The sequence below is a fragment of the Manis pentadactyla genome, chromosome 1 (assembly GCF_030020395.1).
Source record: "Manis pentadactyla isolate mManPen7 chromosome 1, mManPen7.hap1, whole genome shotgun sequence".
Lineage (NCBI taxonomy): Eukaryota > Metazoa > Chordata > Mammalia > Pholidota > Manidae > Manis > Manis pentadactyla.
Window position 1 is genome coordinate 35,768,082 of NC_080019.1, and position 9,440 is coordinate 35,777,521.

General features: G+C 36.9%; 1 protein-coding gene across 1 annotated transcript in view; it reads right to left on the reverse strand.

Annotated features, from left to right (window-relative positions):
- The window catches only part of FSTL5 (follistatin like 5), an 856,022-nt gene extending 847,590 nt beyond the window's left edge, over positions 1 to 8,432 (reverse strand). The window contains exon 1 of the mRNA XM_036892294.2: positions 7,794 to 8,432. The gene's annotated coding sequence lies outside the window, so the exon portion shown is untranslated. The remainder of the gene's footprint in view (positions 1 to 7,793) is intronic.
- Positions 8,433 to 9,440: the final 1,008 nt, after the last annotated feature.

Genomic DNA, 9,440 nt, shown 5'->3' on the forward strand with positions numbered 1-9,440 from the left:
TTCCTGTTTTGCATGAGAGATTCCATGTTGCATGAAATAAATAGTAATGATAAAAACCCCTTTTGTGTGGATTTCAATTAGTTAGAGATCAAAGACAAAAAGTGAAAATAGAGTAGATTACCAAAATCTAAAATCAGGCAATCCATGAACATAAATTATATGTACAAAACACTATGTAAATGCATTATAATCTTACATGTACAAAACACTACATAATAGAAATAAACATTAAAACAAAAAAACCTCAATGAGGATTAAGTAATAATATGTACATAAAGTAACTTTAAACTGCAAACTTTGTTCACAGGGAGGGAATTCCTAGGCTTCTTCCTTTAAAAAGAGTTTAAGATTAATTAGGAAGAACAGCCTAAGACACATTTAAAAAGTCAAAAAGCAAAGCCAGACTGTCCGCTGCAGAGTCAGATCATCAATGCTGGGAATGAGAGAAGAGCACGGTGGCACTCCAGCAAAGGGGAAAGACTCAGGTTCAAGTAGAATTTGAACCGGATAGAGCAGACATCTCTTTTTACTAACAGTATATGGCAACGGTGATGTGATACCACTCTTGGGGTCGCATTATATGTCAAAGGAAAGATTTTTCAGATGTAATTAATGTTCTAAGTCAATTGACTTGTGTAAATAAAAAAGGAGATTATTTTGGTTCAACCTGACTGAATGAGGTGGGCAAGCAGATCTGGAGGCCAGCGGCTGCAGGAGTTAGCAAGATTCCTACCTGGCCTTGAAAAACCAATCTCGCATGAGTTTTTACTGTCAACAGCCAGTGATCCTGGAGGAGGAAACTGAGCCTCAGATAAGAGCCGAGCCCTGGCTAACATACTGATGTGAGATCCTGAGCACAGGACCCAGTTACCCTGTACTCAGACTTGTGACCCATGGAAACTGTTTAAGCCACTAAGGTTATGGTAATTTTAATGCAACAATAGAAAACAAATACATACATGTAAACAAAAAATGGACATTTTGGTGATATCCAGGGTGACACCAACATAACTTGAAAACAAGCAGAGAAATTAGACATCCACTGACGATTTCTGAACATAAGGAAATTCGAAAGCTTACTTTAACCAAGAGGAATCCCACAAGGTATGAAGTCTCTGTCAGTAAAGCATAATGATTATGATCACATAGCTGGCTTCAGAAAGAGCTCCACCTGAGCCCCAGATCTGTGGGCACCACAGCTCTTTAAGCTCTGGTCTCTCGCTACCTACTTCAAAGGGTGTTGTGCATATAAAATGAAATGATGTTTAAAAATATTTAACACCATGCATGGCACATCATGATCATCACAAATTTTAGTTGTTATTATTACTATTAATTATTATTGTCACAGGAAGAAACAAACCAGGGAGATCAAAGTAGAGAATTTCAAAATAATTCTGGTTGAGACGTGGGGCTGCTTGGGGCAAGGTAAAAATGATAGAAGAGAACAGAAAAGAGAATTAGATAAAGCTAAGTCACAAAAAGAGGGATGTTAAATCTTGAAGATTCACTGCATGTAGGGGAGTAAGAATGGTGTGAACTCAAAACATCTATGAGATTTCAGACCTAGGGGATTGTAAAAAAAAAGTGTTCCTTAACTGACAGGCAGAAAAATGAGGGTAGGGGACCATGTTAGGGACAAGATGATCAGTTCACGGAGTTTGTGCTATCACTATGAAATCAAGAGTTAAAATGTCTAGCAGACCTTTGGAAATACATTAACGGAGTTCAAATCTGGGCCAGGGCTATAGATTTGAAAGATATCTGTGAAAAGACCATAATTGTAACTGTTGGATTGAATAGATTTCCTTCAGGGCTCCAAAGAATACCAGGAACAGTGGGTCAAATTAATAGTATACAAACAAGTGCAGAAATTTCAAGGTTAAAAACGTTTTTACTAGGATTCATTTCAAAAGTAAAACACTGGGTATTGCCAACAACTTTAGTAAAAAGCCCTATAAATCTCTCACTTTTGAGTTAAACTTTCTCCACATATCAAACTTTTCTATCTCCTTTGGGATCCATTTAATAAGGACATCTCAAAACTTGGATAATGAGGATTCAGCAGGGAATCTGATGCAACCCCTTGGCCCACCTGGGAGCTGTGTTCTAATTACAGACACCAGTACTCACCTCTCAGAGTCGGTCAGCCTAAATACTATGTAAAAACAAGAGCATCAACTTGTGGCCAACATTCCTCTTTGTACCTCAAATAGTGTAAGAAACAACAGTACTGAATGTTTCCTAAGTATTTAACAGCCCACTTTTAGTATTAAGAGCCCACTTTTAGTATTGTGCTTCAAAACTACTAATTCTGATTACTTTATTTCATCTCATACATTATTTGAAATATTGACAGCTAACCAGTTGGAAGGTTTAAATGTGAACAGCAGTTGGTAACACAAGAGCTAGCAATGCACTGATGTTCAAGATTGTACTTGCATTTGGGATCCAGTAGGACATTTTAGGGGGGAAAATAAACTCTTGAAGTCTTGAACTCTCAGGAAATATAAATTACTCTATTCTATGGTTTCTTACTCTACTCAAGATAGAAAGGGAAGTACTGTCTACTGCAAGTGTCATGAAGAGTCTATGAGACCAAATAAGTAACGCCTAATATTAAACACAGAGGAAAACTCCTTAAGACACTTGGTATTGCGCATTCCAAAGTGTGTAAACTAAAGAATACGTACCATAAAATCATTTCAGTATAACTTAATAATTAAGGGAAAGACTTGGCAAAAGAGGGGAAAAGAATTCACATTTAGTAAAGAAAAAAACCTGGTATTAAATAAGACACATCCAATGAATATTTGATTTAAACAGAGGTACTAGAAGTACACAGTGTAGCTGCAAAAGGGATGAACTTGGTGTGATTGCCTCATCTACTTATTCTTAGTTGTCAACATGGGCTGGAGCGGTGAAGAGCTTTAATCTGAGTATCTGCTTTCTCATATCTAAAATGAAGATAATATGAATTTTTACATCGTTATGTAAATGTTAAATGACTTAATATGGATAAATATCCTAATATGAATAAAATACATATGTGCATATAAATGTAATTCTGAATAACATATATATGTACACATATAAATTCTTTGGATAGTATCTTTGTTTCAGTCTTTTTCTTCTATAAGCAAATCCAGGCTTAAAGACCTTAAGCTCAATAGCAAGAGGTAATCTGTCATGAGGCAGTAAATGTGTTTTCTCCTGGGAAAGGAGAATGGGACCACCTACTCAATCCTGAACGAGGCAGTTCCTTCTGGCTGAGACCTGGGCCACAGCAATTACTGTGGCTTTGAGAAAAGAGCGCAAACCACAAGGTGCAAGGGGGCATTCGCCACTTTACGTAAGTACGTTTGAGAGTTTTAGAAATTAGAAAAAAAATAAGGCCTTGGTGGTCATTAAAGCACTATCTGATGTGTTTGGTGGAAGTGGTCCAATAATACCATGAAAGGTAAATTATTTCTATTTCATCATCATCTTTGGGGAATTCAGTCTTGTATGTTTTAATTGCTACCTTAGTGCCACTTGCACAGAGACCATGTATCACTAAAGTAAGCTTCTTTTAACTGTCAATTACGATGAATATAGTCAAGTAAAACTCAATGAAACAGGTATTTTCAAATCTTTTGCATTGTGCTGTAAAATGTTAGCAGTGTCATGAATCAGTTAAGAGTGGGAATAATATTCTCTATATTGACATGCAAATGAACTCACTAAGCAACCACTTTGCTTTAGAGATTTACATAATTTGCTGCCAACAGCCACATTAAATTAATATTAATTACCTGGTTTTAAAGTAAGAAAGTTCAGAGTTAAGCTACACTTCTTCCTACGTTACAACACGTCTATGCATGAAAACGTTGACACACAAGGAATAAAAACATTTTAGGTGTAGGAATATCCAGGGTCTGTTCCTTAGAAATGCATGGCTATTACCCGAAGATGTATAGGAAGTACACCTGATGCATATCTTTCAGAGAGAGTAACTTTCAAATTCTTTATCAGAACTCATATTTTCTCAGAAACAGTGTAGTACTGTAAACTCTTCATTATGCACACATCCATTCTGTTTCTTATTGGTAGCCAATTTTCAGTCCCAATTGTCCCTTCTTGCCAATCAGCATGAGAGCTCCTGAATGACATTTTCATGGCAAGACTGATGTGTACTCAGGCGTACTAGTATAACCAAAAATTGCAACAATTAGAAGACACATTTGACACTAAAAGTTATATATTGTTTTATACCTTATTATGTAAATTATTTTTGTCTTTTGTATTAAGTAGCATTTCTTGAACTTGCATGTTTCAGATCATTCCCTCATTTCCATTGCATGTTAATGGTAGTAGAATTTACCAAAAATTGTGTGTATATATATATATATATATATATATTACTTGCACACATGCACACTCACACACTTGTTATATCAAGCACTTATGCTATTGTTTAATTCTTCCTCTTTCAGAAAACCCATATTAAGACATTGGAATTCTGAATTTATGAAAAACACTATTTCATCTATTTTAATAATATTAACTTCCTCAAAGCCAAGGTGATTAAATCACAAGGGACCAATTGCTTTGTTATATGGTGACTAATTTAATGGGAAAATTAGGATTTTCCACAAGGGACCCTACAGCTCACCTTAACTATATTATGCTCAAAGGACCTTGGAGGTGTTGAAGCAGAAGGTGATTAAGTCTGTTTGGCAAAGGATAATTGGTCACATGGCTTTTACACTGATGTAAACAACAGGAAGCATTTTTTTCTAGCATATTGGTTCACAAGAGTCTTTTGAACTTTATATAATATATTAAGTAATAAAAAACACCAGAGATAGAATGGTGATTTGGAGCAAATAAAAAGGACTAATAGAAACATATTACTCAAGGTCTTTGGGCCTCATTGATAAATGAGCATTAAACATGAAAAATCGCCCTCTTCGAAGAAAATTCTCAATAAACTATTGCTCATAATTTTTAATATAATTTTAAGTTACTTTAGACAAGGCAATTCACTAAAATGTCGTAGCAGATTTCAAGTTTATTATTACTTTCTTACACTATTGTAGATGGAAAAAAAGGGAAAGTAATATGTAGCCTCAATAACACGAAACACAAATTGTTTCACCTTTTATCTTAAATCCCACGAAACATACATAGTTATTCATTTTATTTGTAAGGAAAAAAGACATCTATCTAGCAATATCTTTTTATGATTTTTGTCTAGATCAAAGTACTTTAAGAAATTGAGAAGCCATTAAGAAAAACAACTTGAGCATGTCATGTGACTTATAATTAAATGATTTCAATACTTTTCTATACACTTTTTAAAAGTCATCTTCTTAAAGCAAAAAGTGCTGTATACACTCGCAGTGCTCACGCAAAGAGATGAATTAATGCTAGCCACTGTTGTATTAAATATTTTTTTGAATTTCACATGGTCAAGTTACACGAAAATACAGTCATTTCTTTGTCAAGCAAAGAATTTATGAAGGGCCACCACAATGGATATCTTTAATAGGTGTCTTCAAAAGTTGGCAATTGCATTTGTTTACAGTAAGAATCGTATTCTGTATCCAAGTAGAATTCCTTATGTGCTAAATTTGGGTGTATTACTGTCACCTAATTTCACTTAAGAGCTAAGATATAAAAGTTACATGTGTAAAAAATATCAGAGGAAAATATTCCTAATAATTTAAATTTGCAATCTCATTGAATCTGCCTTGCCGGTTTAATTATTGCCAATGGCATATTTTATTTTAGCTTTTAAAATCACTTCACTGACAACACTAAACTTCATCTGAAAGAATTCCAGATATTGGTAGTTCAAGGGAACTGTTTATAATTGAGTATATATCTTGGAAAACTTTATGCAAAAAAAGTCAATATATTAGGGTGAATATAGTGTTTAGATATGCTACTGCCTTTCAAGTAAGTTATAGAATAAAATAAGTACTGATGTTTCAATATAATAAAGAAAAATTAAAAGAACCCATGATTTTGTTTGAAATTCCATTTTCTAAGTATTTATACTAATATAACTAGTTTTAAAAAGAACATTTCATATGTTAAGAAGAATATAATTACTCTATATTCATTTAAATGAGGCTGTTTGGTATAAGCTTCAGGGCCCAATGTTCTATATATTCCTAGTGTGATTCCCTATCTGCTTAATCTTTAAAAATTTGTATCAATATTTCATGTAAGATCACATGACTGACAGGAATCTACAGAGAACATCTGCTTAGGGTAAAACATGGGAACAACTTAAGAGGATTACATCTGACCTCTAGTATTTGCAATATATCCATTTCTTGTAGCAATCACTCTCACGTAGGATTATGCTGTAAATAAAATGTAAAACCTCTACACAGATAAATTACTTTAAATCATAAACTCTAAAACTAAAATTCATCTTTGTAAGTGTAATGCAACTAGAGTAGAAATTTTTATAATAATTAAAAATATACACGTCTTTAAGTTTACTTAATGTACTCTTTAGTTGCTGAGAAACCGTCTAGTCAGCTAAATGATACATACTAAGTTTGAAACAGCTTATATTTTACCCATTCCTATTAATATAGGACATCTAGTTGCAATCTGAACTCTCCCTAGAATGGAAAGAAACCCCCACCCCCATGTTTTTCCAGCCATCATTTATGGTTAATGTCACTAAATGACATAAGCGAAATATCAGAATTCTGTTTATCGGACAAACTATCATGCCTGTCAAATAGTTATGCATAGTAATAAGAAATACACAGAGCACCAGCTAACTTTTATCATTTAATAATTGCTCACTATGAGAAGTACTGTTCACTGGTTTTCTGCACTGAATTCTTTCTGCATGCACGCTCAAAACACACTGCCAATCGACAAAAGGAACATAGCTTCAAAAGAAAATCTCCTAAGTAGAGAAAAGCTCTCTGTTAAACATGCAAGAGGTTAAACATTGCTGAAAATAGCGAGACATTTTCTCAGCCCCCGCTCCCCAGTTCCATTCAATTACCAACAGCAGCAGTGACTATAATACAAGCTAATACTGTATTATTGAATCAGAGCTTCCCATTTAGACCCACCTCTAACCTGAGCGAGTGGGGAGGGGATGACAATTACTAGTCAATAGCAGAACAAACAGCCCCCAACTAGGAAATACACATGACCTTGGGGTGTAGAATTCTCAGACTGAGTTTCACAAGTTTTATTTGGATTTACTGCGTAACAACACATCTAAATGAACCCAGCATTGGTATAAATGCTCCTGTCCCCACCACCTCCCTCCAAAAATGTCAGGAGAGCTCTGCACTTTGCAGTCTATGCTTTAGAAACCAGAGGAAATACTGATAATCAGAGATTAGTCCACTCAAATATATTTTAAGATTACGTTTGTTCTAAACAACTTGTTGGTTGATTTATTTAATGCAATTTACTAACATATTTGGCGTCTTGCATTGAAAGGTTCTTGTTCCCTGATCCATGCTGAAAGTGTTGCTCTACAAATATTTATATTTATAAAGCAGGATGTAACATGATCACATCAACTTCACCAAAAATATAAAAATAAAAAATAAAGCCCTCAACTTCCACTCTTGAATTCAGTGCATGATCACCAATAAATGCTCTTGCAATAATAATAACAACAACAATAATAATAATTGCAATTATTACCAAAAGTCCCGTTTTAAATTATAAAAATAATCATAACTTGCTTCTAAATTTGTGTATGGCAATCTGCATTAATTTCCCTTTTGTAATCATTTATAACAATATATTTTTCTTACCTTATTTTAGTAGTCAAAAGTCTCCCAGAAAGATTCCTAAAACGGTGTGGGTATATAAATTGCAGTAATAATAATAATTAAAAAAAAAAAACTAAAAGATCGTCTTAGCTGTGAAAAGATGAAAATAGTTTGGTGTAGAACTACAGAAATCTCCAAAGTCACGCCTGAATGGGCGCCCAGGTGGCAAGCGGAGGACTCTCTCCCACGTCCGGCACCACACTCCTTTGTCGAGTAGACTCGGTCCTGCCGGGCAAGCGGGTCCCGCAGGGCACAGAGGGTGCAGGAGGGCGTTGCCTCGAGGCGCTGGGGCCGCCCGTCCGTCGGGTCCCGGGCTCCTCACGACAGCACCGCGGACAGCACCAGCTCGCTCGCCTCCAGTTAGGCTCAGCCGCTGAACCGGGCTGATTCCCGCGCCTCCTCCCCAGACCGGAGCTGCTGCCACTCAGCCCGGGCGCGCCCCGCCCCCGCCATCTGACGTAACTATTTGCATGTCGACTCTGGGGGCGGCGCGGGGCCGCCCCCGTGCTGGGGCTACTGCGGGGCCAGCTGGAGCGGCACAGCCCAGGCTCGTTAGCAACGTGGGCTTCATTGGACTTCGCGACCCATCCACAGCCAGTCTTGGGGACACTAAACGCTCCGGCGCCGGGGCGGCTTTGCTTTGCCGGGCTGCCGTCTCCGTGCGCCCCACGAATCGCGGCGGGCCCAGCGCCGGCGGGGGGCGGGGAGCGGGGCGCAGAGAGACTGGGGGACGGAGTGGTCCTTTGAGCCACCCCAAAACACCCCCTGATCCTTTTGATCTTGCTGGCCAAACTTTGCTCCTTTTCCTGCTATTTGTTTACTGGAAGGGTTGTGTTTGGTGTTCGTTCCCTTTCCTCGGTTCACGGAGCTGCTAGAGGGAGTCGCTGCAGCAGAAACTTGTTCAGGAGGAAAAATTGGTTTGAGCACTGGGAGAAAATGCGGAAGCGTGCGATGCTTAGCATTATTTGTAAACAGAATATTTTCTTTAAAAAAATCAAATATGAGTGCAGCATAGTATATATCAGACTTCATGTGTTCCTATAAAATCTGCAGAACCTTCCCCCTTCATTCTCATGACTTAAATACATGTCAAGCTGTATGGAGTTGAAGATGCGAGGGTTTAAAAAAAAGTCATTCTATAATGACAAAAGTGGAAGCGCTCAGCTTCAGCTCCCACTGCCAAAATCCTGAAGGTCATGCAATATTTATTATGTCTAATATATCAATTGTTCTATGAAAGAGAGAGTATGCTGGAAGCACTTCATAGCCTTTAGCCATTCTCTCAGTAAATGTGTTGCTTCTTGTCCCAGTGAGGCTTTAAGGGCCTTGACAGCAAGAGAAAGGGGGGCTTCCATGCCAGATTCCTGACTGTTAAACCTGGTAAACAGACACTTTCAGTGAACTGAAACAATCATCAGGAAGGGTCATTATTCACTTGCTATCCACATGTTCCACCCACAACTACTAGGACTCACTTCTACAAAGAAATGAGTAAATAAACTAAGCTTAAATTTTTCTAAGTTGGATAAAACATTTTTCATGAAAAAGTTGTTTATTCAAATTTTGTAGCATTCAGCACATTGTTTTCCATCAAGTGTATACATATATACATTCTGATTATGTGTCGTC